Here is a 12,029-nt window from a genome sequence, read left to right on the forward strand (position 1 = left end):
TATTCCTCACTCTTCAACATACTCTTATACAACCACTAGGGATGTCTTGTTATTATCCTCTTTTTCTCTATTCTATGAATAATTTGTCCACTAATATGGACAAATTAAATCTAATAAAATTCTGTCACTAACTGAACTTCTCTGTCATATCACTTCTCATCCAAGGACATGATTTAAATTCCCTTCACCTCTCCTCACAATAAACATTCCAGTGCAAATTATTCATTTCTACTGTCTCTCTCTCTCTCTCTCCAGAGTTTCTCATTACAAAGTGTAATTCAATTTGTGAATAAGATGCCATATATAATCTGATCAAGACCTGATACAATGGAGCAGCTACCTTATTGACTTTTTCAGTTAATGTACTTCTCACTCAACACAGCAGTAACTGCATTACTGCAATGTCCTCTGAAGTCCAGGTCCTTATCAACTATGTCTGAGATCCCGAATTTCATCCATCGCTTGGATCTCATCTCTCAAGCTTCCTTTTAATCTGACCAAATGGGCTTCGCATTGGCATTACTTCTTACTACTTCCTACACAGTTTTCTGCAGAGACACTGTTTTCTCATATGCAACTTGTTGGTATCTGTCAGACAACCGATTCCTTGTCAATCTTGCCATTTCACCTGTCAATCTATTAGGTCCTCATCTCCCTCAGTTTTAACACCAAAGTGCTATGTGACAATCTGTCAAATGCCTTCGAAGTCAAACAATATTGACAAATCTTCTTTATCAAATGCATGCATTATACACCAAAAAAATGAACAGTAAACAGTTAAAGCAAGAGTTCTTACCTTAACAGCATACAAGATTTATTGTGCGGCACTATTTTACACCTTTTGGACATTGTTTCCTATTGCAAAATTTTAATTCAATAACCAGGAAAGAAGCACAATCAACTATTGTGCAGATTCTCTAAACTGCAGTTATACATCACACAGCTCTATAAGATGATTTACATCATTTTAAGGTTTAATGGAATAAATACAGCACATATAAAAAATTGAGCAACACATCTACTCATTCCTATATTTCATCTTAGTCACTGAGACATCATCAGGGAAACAATATTAAACTGCAAAAAACAATATGTGGAAAAGATTAGACTGAAAGCCTGAAATCCTATGATGGGTGACCTCTATGGATGACGTTGGCTACCCTTAGTTGTGTTGGGTGGGAAGCCTAAGAATTCAAGTTTCTCAAATCTTGGGAAGTTTAATACAACCATATTAGTAAGATTAGGTTGATTTTTTTAAAATCTGTTGCTGATTCAAAAAAAAAAAGTCTTTTACATTTGTATTTTTTGTGGTGAAGCATAGTAGTTTTTTTCCATTTGATTCTCTGCAAGATATCCAAGACATGGTCAGCAAGCTCTGACTAACCATACTTATGGTGACAGATGTATATACCTTAAAATGAGTTCAAACCAGCATGTAAGTCTAAATAGTCAATTGTCAATACTATATAGAGTAGGCATAGCATGCAAAGCTAAACAACAGAGTAAGTGGAAACATTGTTTATCAATGGAACTCAACTGGCTAGCCTTCTTGAAAAGGTATAGGGACACTGGAATTATTCCAATGTATTAAGCTGAAAATTAAATTTCACTCTTCCAAAACTCTTTGTATCTACAGGCACACTAACTTTGTTTTTCTGCGTGAGCAGATCTGTGTAACACATGCTACTCTATCTGCTATCAACACTGCCATTAACTCTCTCCAAGCAGAACTATCATCCATTCTTAATCCTAATCTTTGGTCTATTCTCTTTAATATATCTGATAAATTGGCCTGTAAAGAATGTCTAAAGTAAAGGAGAAACACATTAAGAAATATAACAATCTATGTAGATTTTTTTCTCAGCCTCAGAATCAGCTGTTCAAGTTGTCACAAACCTTTCATCTAAAAGGCTTGATGGCCTCAACTCAGCCACAGCTTTGCAGTAGCTTCACATCAAGTTTCATCTTTAGACTTCATGCTGCATATAGAACATGGCATTCACAACTTTCCTCCTGCCATCACCAACAATATCAAGCTTGACATAGCAATTATCCTTTCTCAAGCTTCGCAACCCAGAAGAAATCTCTCTAACAGCCAGCTTCTATCTCTCTGTAAATCATACAAAGAAAGTAGCATAATAATCACTAGAGCCAATAAGGGTAATTCTACTGTGGTCATCCATACCAGTGAATATAATCAGAAAATGAATATATTGCTCAGAGACTACATTACTTATGAATCAATGGATCAAGATCCCACTAATTCTCAAAAGAAAACATTAAAAGGCTTCTTAAAAATGTCACATCTTGGCCTCCTGAAATATTTAATAAAACTTAAACCATTTAGTCCCCTTCTCCATACATTCAATCACCAAAAATTCATACGCCACTTACAGGTTATACTTCTTTTATTAAAAATTCCTCTCATTTGAAATCTTTAATCCAAAATTTATTTTTAGATAATAGCAATATCATGATAAGCTTAATGTTACCTCTCTTTTTACTAATATCCCTCTTCCTGAATGTTTAATTTATGACTTCTACATTCCTTCAACCTTGGTATTTCTTCTGGGTATGGTTCCTACTGATGAGACCTCAATAAAGGTTCAAACTGGTCTAGGTAGCGGTCCTTTCCATAATGCAAACATTATACATGTTCCAAAAGGAGGATGCTTTGCATTGTGGGATACTAAGGCAATTGATGTGAAGTCATTAGCCTCTTATATATATATATATATATATATATATATATATATATATATATATATATATATATAAAAGTATAAGAAAGTATAACAAAAACCTTTAATAAATCACGACTAGTTTCATCGGTGCTCCGACTTCTTCAGGTGAGAAAGAAAAAACAAAGACTTATAAAAATAACAAGGTAAAAAACATGGACTCTCCAGCTTAATAAAAAGAAGTAGAATAGTAACAGTCATATTTGATAGGTGACCGCGTGCTACCGTTGGCATGAGTTGAATGTGTGCAACAGCTAATTTTAGAGCGCCAGTACTGGATTACTGCGCTATGGGAATCAGGCAAATTGTAGCTTAGATTGTTGTTCAAGTGTGAAGGGTCCAGAACTATTTCTTTTGATTCGATAATTCTTCTTTCAAATTCATCCTTGCATATATATAAATTAGCAGTGCATTCCCAATCAACTTGGTGTGGCTGTTCTTCAAGGTTAGAGTTTGCCGAGAAGAGGACATGACTGGAAAGGGCGCTCGCTGGTGTTCTACTGTAAGAGATGTCACGTCTATGTTCCTCAAGACGAAGTGAAACGGATTTATCTGTCTGGCCAAAATAAGGTTGACCACAGTCACACAAAACTTTATAAACACCAGGAAAATGCAGTTGATTGTGTTTTGGTTTTGGTCGACTCAGAAAAGAAACAAAGTTTTGGCAGAGTAGTATAGTCGGTCTTTATGTTGAATTTCTTCAAACTCCTAGATAGTTTTGGGGTAAGAGAGCTGACAAATGGTAACTGTATATGAGTGATAAGGTTGGACAAGGTTTCTAAAAAAATGTTTGCTCTTTTAACTTACTGCATCAATTCCAGCTATTTCTGCTATGAAGATAAAATATACAAACAAATTAGCTATGGGTAGCCCTCTATCCCTAGTCTTCGCTAACATTTTTCTAGAAGATTTTGAAGAGAAAGCTATTTCTTCTGCTACTTTAAAACCTAAACTGCAAAACTTCTTAAACCATTTAAATAATCAACATCAGAACATTAAATTCACATCAGAACTAGAGATTAACAGCATTCTCTCCTTCTTGGATCTAAAGATCAGCAGATTACCTGACTGTCTTAAATTTTCAATTTTTCAAAAAACCACCCACACTGATAGATATTTACATGGCTCTTCTCATCACTTCCCTCCTCAGAAACTGGGCATCATCTCCACCCTTGCCCATCGAGCAAGATGTCTCACTTCCACAGAAGAAGACCTTCAAACAGAGCTTAACTTCCTGAAAAACACCTTCTTAAATAATGGATATTCGTCTCATAACATCACTAAACGTTTGAGACCACACCAACATCCTCAACGAGAAGATGATTCCAACCCTATCACTCATATACAGTTACCATTTATCAGCTCTCTCACCCCAAAACTATCTAGGATTTTGAAGAAATTCAACATAAAGACCGACTATACTACTCTGCCAAAACTTCATTCTTTTCTGAGTCGACCAAAACCAAAACACAACCAACTGCATTTTCCTGGTGTTTATAAAGTTTTGTGCGACTGTGGTCGACCTTATTTTGGCCAGACAGATAAATCTGTTTCACTTTGTCTTGAGGAACATAGACGTGACATCCCTTACAGTAGAACACCAGTGAGAGCCCTTTCCAGTCATGTCCTCTTCTCGGCAAACTCTAACCTTGAAGAATGGCCACACCAAGTTGATTGGGAACGCACTGCTAATTTATATATATGCAAGGATGAATTTGAAAGAAGAATTATCAAATCAAAAGAAATAGTTCTGGACCCTTCACACTTGAACAACAATCTAAGCTACAATTTGCCTGATTCCCATAGCGCAGTAATCCAGTACTGGTGCTCTAAAATTAGCTGTCGCACACATTCAACTCATGCCAACAGTGGCACGCGGTCACCTATTCAAATATGACTGTTACTATTCTACTTCTTTTTATTAAGCTGGAAAGTCCATGTTTTTTACCTTGTTATTTTTATAAGTCTTATGTTTTTTCTTTCTCACCTGAAGAAGTCGAAGCACCGATGAACCTAGTCATGATTTATTAAAGGTTTTTGTTATACTTTCTCGGGTTCTAGTCAGTTAAATTAATTTTATAAATATATATATATATATATATATATAAGAGGCTAATGAGGATATATATATATATATATATATATATATATATATATATCCTCATTTATATATATATAAAGCTTTAACCACCTTTACAATGAGTTGCCCTGGTGTTGTACCATCTTTAGACTTGAACTTTGTTTCAGGCGCAAACTTAATTGTTTGCATACTTGGGATTAGGAGCTAAAATAACCAAGCATATAAAATTGCTTGGTTATCCTAATATACAATATACCCAAGTTAAAAATTTATTCCCATATATATATATATATATATACTGTATAAGGGTTTATTTATATATACAGGTAACCCTCGCATAGCGTGGATGTTAGGTTCCACAAAAATGCCACGTTCAATAAATCACCAATAAATCACGTTATGCGAGACTCAGATCACATAGAAAAAGTAGGGTTAGGTTCCGAAATCGTTTTTTTTTTTTTAAGATTATATAAACAATGACATCCAACAAAAAAAAATATTTTTATTTAATTCAGGTAATTCATGCATGTTAAGAAAACATATAAACTATGAAACAAATACATAGTATAAAATTATAAAAAATTATAAATTGTACATAAACTTCATTGTATATAATGCATAAATGGTTTAGGCAAAATAAAATAAAGTGTATATTTTAATCGTCATCACTCTCTTCAAAACTAACATTTCGTAGATGTTCTTTATTTACGAGTGGCCAGACATCTTCATCATTTGAAATCTCTTGTACATCATTTGTATAATTCTCATTGCATACTTCGGCTGGTGTAGTTATCAAGAAGTCAGTAATAAGACCTTGCTTACCACTATGCTGCAATTTTTTATTATGTTCATAATACGGAGCTAAACAAATATCCAATTGTCTTGTGAATTTTTCGGAGCGCTCCACTGAGAGATCATCATCTATAAAATAGCTTTCTTGTCAAGTCCAATCCTTCTGCTAATTTCTTTAAACTGAATTCTATAACAGATTCATCGCAATCAGAATCTTTGGCAAACTTTCCCCGCCATTTGGTTCGACATCATCTATTAATTGTACCAGTTCCTCCTCATTTAAATCTATTTCCCCATCGATTAATTCACTATTGAAGAGATTGGAGCACTTATGAAGAAGTTTGTAAAGGTTGAGTCTCATGCGGTGATCGAAACCGAATGTATCTTCAGTCTTGTTCAATTGTTACCTTTCAGTTTACAGTGGGTGGGTTTATCCCTATTAACAAACGCGTACATCGCAAAAGCATTCTAAGTTGCCATTACTATAAAAAAAAATTTTTTTACATAAAAAAATTTTTTTTACATAAAAAAAAGCATTACATATTGTATGTAACTCACCAAAAAAAAAAAATGCTCAGATTGAGATTAACACACTTATGATTTTTAATGCGCTTTCCAGACAGAAAATGAAGACAATTTTCAACAATGAATACTTTATATGGTAAACAACTGACGTACATGCATGCTAAAGGGTATTTCCCCTAATATAAATTCGCTACTTATAACTACATGCGCGATACGGGCAGATGCAAATTTAATGAAGATAAAATTTGATTTTGAAGTCACGCGTTGAAAAATATATGAAAAGATAAAGATAAAGGGTTACTACAATTTGTAGTCCATCTTATATCAAAACCGCGTTATATAAGTAACGTGTTCAACAAGGGATACTACAATTTGTAGACTACATTATATTGAAACCGTGTTGTATAAGTACCACGTTATATGAGGGTTACCTGTATTTTTATATATATACATAAATAGCCCAGTTGTGAAGATACTTCACATGCAAACTTTGTTTGCTTGCACTTGGATGAAGGATTAAACCAAGATTATAATTTAATCTTTAAACAAATTACAACATAACCACAGATATTTTGTACTAAAAAAAGCAGTACATCATCAGTGTAAAAACAAGCAAATCAAAGAACAGGAATACAAGGTACATACAACAATCATTTTACCATTAAAAACAGTTGCTGCGAGCTAGAAATTGATATTAATAAATAATATATTATTATTATTACGGGTATCTCCATGGAGTCAGTAGACTCGTCGCGGGAGACCCAAACCATCAAAACAATATCTATCATATCTGTTCTTGAATTCATTTACAGACGAAGAACTCACAACTGAGTCATGCAATGCACGCATTCACCACCCTCCAGGTGAAAAACCTCATTCTCACACCCTTGTTAACCATACTTTTCCTTAATTTCTAGAGATTAATTTCTAGTTAGTGGGATAGAATGTGTAGGTTATAGTGTGTTTAGGAGGGACAGAGAGAATAAAATGGGGGGAGGGGTATTATTGATGATAGCTGATGAACTGCAGCCAAGGAGAATTGAAGTTGTATCGCAGGATAGTGAAAGGAGCTCATTTGAGGCTATTTGGTGTGAGATTGAGACTGGCAGAATAAAATATACAGTTGGGTGCTGCTATAGACCAGGTGATGGAATAGATGGTGGAGATAGTATGCATAGGGAAATTGATGAAATGAGTGGAAGGAGGGTAATTATTATGGGCGATTTCAACTATGGTAACACTGATTGGAAGGAGGAGAGGACACATGTGAGGAAGGAAAAGGATTTTATTCAATTATTAAGGGATAACTATCTGAGACAGCATGTAATTGAAAATACTAGGGGTGTGAGAGTGCTTGACCTGGTAACAGCATCTGAGAATTTGACTGTAATGAATATGACCATGTTGCCACCTATTGGTGAGAGTGATCATAAGGTCTTGACCTGGGAGGTGGCAAAAGGTGTGGAATTTTCGATTAAGACAGGGTATATGTGGAATTACCGTGCTGGCAAGTATGACAAGCTTAGGAGATTGCTTGGATCAGTGCCATGGCATGTACAACTGCAAGGGCTGGACGTCAATAGAGCATGGGAAGTGGTCAAGGAGCATTTACAGGAGGTAATGGCTGATTGTATACTTAGGGTCCGAATAGTAAAACAAGGAGGGGTTAAATGGATGAATAACACCATTAAGCTTGATCTGCAAAAAAAGAAACAACTGTGGAGGGAATTTAAAGAAAGGGGGTGACCTGCAGGCACACGAACGGTATAAAGTGCAGGCCAGAAAGGTAACCAGTGTGGTAAAAAAAGCAAAAGCGGATTATGAAAGGAAACTAGCTTTGCAAGCAAAAGAGAATCCAAAACAGTTCTTTCAATATGATGCAAGCAAGAAAAAAACTGTACACGGCAAAATGATTTTAAGGAATGACGATGGTAAGGAGATCATTGAATCAGTCGATATAGCGGAGTTACTGAGCACGCACTTTGCAAAAGCATATCATCCAGGTGGTGACATTGAAAAATGAAGGAACCATTAGTTTATACGGGAATAGTGATGAATGAAGTGGAGGTGACTAGTCTATTACAGAACCTTAATGTGAACACACATGTGGGATTGGATGGTATACCGGCACGGGTCTTGCGTGAAGCGGCTAAAGAATTATCAGTGCCCTTGACCATGTTGTTTAATCTGAGTCTCAGGTCTGGCTTAGTCCCGAAGGTGTGGAAAGAGGGGAAAATAGTTTCACTGGATAAAGGAGGATCCAAGACTACGGTTGCAAATTACCGACCGATCAGCATATCAGGAGTCGTTGTCAAGGTCTTAGAGAAAGTAGTCAAGGGAAAAATACAGGAATGGATTGATGAAAACGAGATACTGTACAGGGGACAGCATGACTTTGTGAAGGGTAGATCATGCTTCAGTAACTTGCTCAAGTTTTATAACAAGGTGACGGCTGAACTGGATAAGGGAAATGGGTTTACAGTGATACTGCTGGACCTGGCAAAGGCGTTTGACAGGATACCACATGGAATACTAATCCGTAAACTACAACATATGGGAATGGATATAGGGTTGGTGAGATGGATAGGTGGTTGGTTGATGGAGAGATATCAAAGAGTAGTTTATTCAGGAGTAGAGTCCAAAAGACGGCCTGTGACTAGTGGTGTGCCGCAGGGTTCTGTTCTTGGACCACTGCTGTTTAATCTGTTCATTAACGATATAGGGAAGGATCTAAGTGGAACAATTCATTTGTTTGCTGATGATGCAAAGTTGGGTAGGGCAATAGTGAATGCAGAAGATGTCAAAGTCTTGCAGGATGACTTAGATAGATTGGAGTTCTGGGCTAAGGAGAATGGATGTCAATTTAATGTGACAAAATGTAAGGTTATGCATTTTGGGGTGAAAAGATTAGCAGCAGTATACCACATTGGTGGAACTGTACTCCAAGAGATTGATGAGGCCAGGGACTTGGGAGTGTTGGTGGATAGGGAGATGAAGTTTAGAGGGCACACTGCAAAAGTAGCTAAATCAGCTCATCAACTCACTTGGTTGTTGAAAAATACCTTGACGAGCAGAGACAAGCAAGTTATTGTACCTCTGTACCGAGCCTTGATAAGACCTCATCTCGACTACTGTGCCCAGATTTGGTCACCTTGGTTCCTTCTTGATGGGGAGGAGGTGGAGAGGATCCAGAGGCGAGTGACTAAGATGATAACAGGTCTATGGAATGAACCATATGAGAACAGGTTGAAGATTTGTGGGTTGCAGAAACTAGTTGATAGGAGGAAAAGGGGAGATATGATTGAGACATTCAAATTGCTGAAGGGATTCTATAGGATTAATTCAGAGGATATTTTTGAGATCAGGACTGGTGGTGGGAGAACTAGGGGACACCTATGGAAGCTGGGCAAGAGTGTGGTTAGCAGGGGTGTTAGAGCTGGGTTCTTTACTTTTAGAGTGGTAAATGAGTGGAATAAGCTGCCAGAGTCTGTTGTGGGTGCTATGACGGTGAACGAGTTCAAGACAAGGTATGATAGATACTGTGAGAATGTAATCGCATAGTTGTGTGGACATGATGTTTAGGGCCTCCCTCGATGAGTCTAAGGACTCCTGGAGTCGCCCGAAATAATAATAATAATAATAATAATACTTTTCCTTAATTTCTAGAGATGACCTCTTGTTCTTCCATCACTATCACACAGCTGAAACATTTCCCCTGCATCAATCTTATAAAAACCTTTTAGTAATTTAAATGTTTCTATCATATCCCCTCTTCTCTGCCTATCAACCAACCTCTGTAATCCACAAGCTCGCAATCTATCTATGTAAGGAGCATTTTTTACATCACTCACCAACTTAGTCACTCTCTTCTGAACCCTTTCCACAACCTCCTCATCTCAAAGGAATCCGGGTGACCAGACCTGAGCACAGTAATCCAAATGTGGAAGTATCTACACTTTATAAAGGGGAATAATAACCTCTTTATCTCTGGATGTTAGTGTGTTCCTCAATAACCAAGTAATCCTATGTGCAATCTTGGACACCTTAGCAATGTGTCCCCTGAGCTTCATCTCCCTATCTACCAACATCCCTAAGTCCCTAGCCTCATCAATCTCTTGGAGTACCGTTCCATCAATGTAGTACACAGCAGGTAATCTTTTAATCCCAAAATGCATAACTTTACACTTTTCCACATTGAACTGACATCCATTTCCTTTTGCCCATTTTGCCAGCTTATTTAAATCATCCTACAAACTCTCAACATCGGTTTGATTTTTTATTGTGCCACCCAACTTTGCCTCATCAGCAAACAACTGAATATCTCCCTTTAAGCCATTTCCTATATCATTTATGTACAAATTAAGCAACAATGGCCCAAGCACAGAGCCCTGAGGTACACCACTGGTCACCTACCTCATCCTGAACTCTGCTCCTCCATACACCACCTTCTGGTATCTCTCCCTGAGCCATTCTCCTATCCATATCACCAGTTTAGTATCCATCCCCATCTGCTCCAATTTGTACAGTAGTATTCCATGGGGGGGGGGGGGTATCCTGTCAAAAGCCTTAGCAAAATCCAGAAGTACAACTGTGTAGCCATTTCCTTTGTCCAACTCAGATGTCATTCTATTATAAAAAGCTAATAAATTGCTAAGGCAGGATTGACCTTTAACAAAACCATGTTGGCCCCTATAGAGTATCAAATCCTGATCCACCCATTCTTGAATTTTGTCTTTAACCAACTTTTCCAATACTTTTACCACCACTCCCGATACAGTGATTGGTCTGTAATTAACTACCGCAGTTTTAGAGCCACCTTTATGCAAAGGAACTACTTTGCCTTCCTTCCACTCCCTAGGGACCATAACAGAGTTCAAACTTAAGTTAAATAACCAAGTAAGAGGCGCTGACAATTCCTTTGCACATTCATGCAACACCCAAGCTGATGTTCCATCTAAACCTACAGCAGTGTTGCATTTAAATTTTGCAATATATTAAGTACCTCTGATTTCTTAACTTCAATTCTCACATTAGTTATTGCTACAGGTATAGAGAATGTTCTCACTTGGGTGATAGACTTTTGAAAAGTGATCATTCAGTAACTCTACTATTACATCTGAATTGGTCACCTCGATACCATCAGCACCCACTAAGGTTATCTTTAGTCGGTGCTGATGGTTATGTGGAGGTCTCTTCTCAATATCTGATGAAACCTGGGGGAATTTTTGTTATTAAGTGTTTAATTAGATAAGAGATCAATATTATCACTAGAGTGAGACGAGACCACCATCTTGCTTAAAATGGCTTTAAAAAGCTAATGTTTGGTCTTTAGAGCAGAGTTTATGGATTATTTAGCCCTTAATTCATCTACAGTACTAATATCAATAGGTTTATAATCTTTCTTGGAACAGATTTGCATTAAAAAAATGTTTAGCAAAAATTTAATATTATTTTGTAAATAATTTTAATAAAAAGCCAGTAAACATTACATAAAATTATTCATGTAGAATTTAGTTCATTTTAAAATAAGAGAGTAAAGATTCCTTAGTTCATGTCAAAAATGTCTTTAGTTTTAAATAACCATAATAATAATAATAATAATAAGTGAAGACTAAAATGTTTAATGCAGATTACAGTTTTTAAATTCTATGGATACAAATTCACAGCCAGAGAGTTCCATCATTTTTTTTTTTTTCATTTCATGTTTGAGAGCTATTTTATTTTAACTTGCTGAGAAAGGTTATCCTAGGGTAGTGTGTGTGTGTGTGGTGTACACACACATAATATACACACAGCAGAAATGAGAATATTTCTTCTAATAGTCAATTTAGTTTACATAAATTTGTAGTTTTATAAGTTTGTTTTACTAAATATATGCAAACAGGTTTATA

The 12,029-nt window shown here is 36.3% G+C and overlaps 1 protein-coding gene across 1 annotated transcript in view; it reads right to left on the reverse strand.

Annotated features, from left to right (window-relative positions):
* Positions 1 to 12,029, reverse strand: part of LOC150107269 (cGMP-specific 3',5'-cyclic phosphodiesterase-like) — a 453,449-nt gene that overhangs the window by 194,700 nt on the left and 246,720 nt on the right. The gene's annotated exons all lie outside the window — the stretch shown is intronic.

Source organism: Typopeltis vanoorti, chromosome 4 (assembly GCF_054136105.1).
Source record: "Typopeltis vanoorti isolate ZY-2024b chromosome 4, IOZ_Tvanoo_1.0, whole genome shotgun sequence".
NCBI lineage: Eukaryota > Metazoa > Arthropoda > Arachnida > Uropygi > Thelyphonidae > Typopeltis > Typopeltis vanoorti.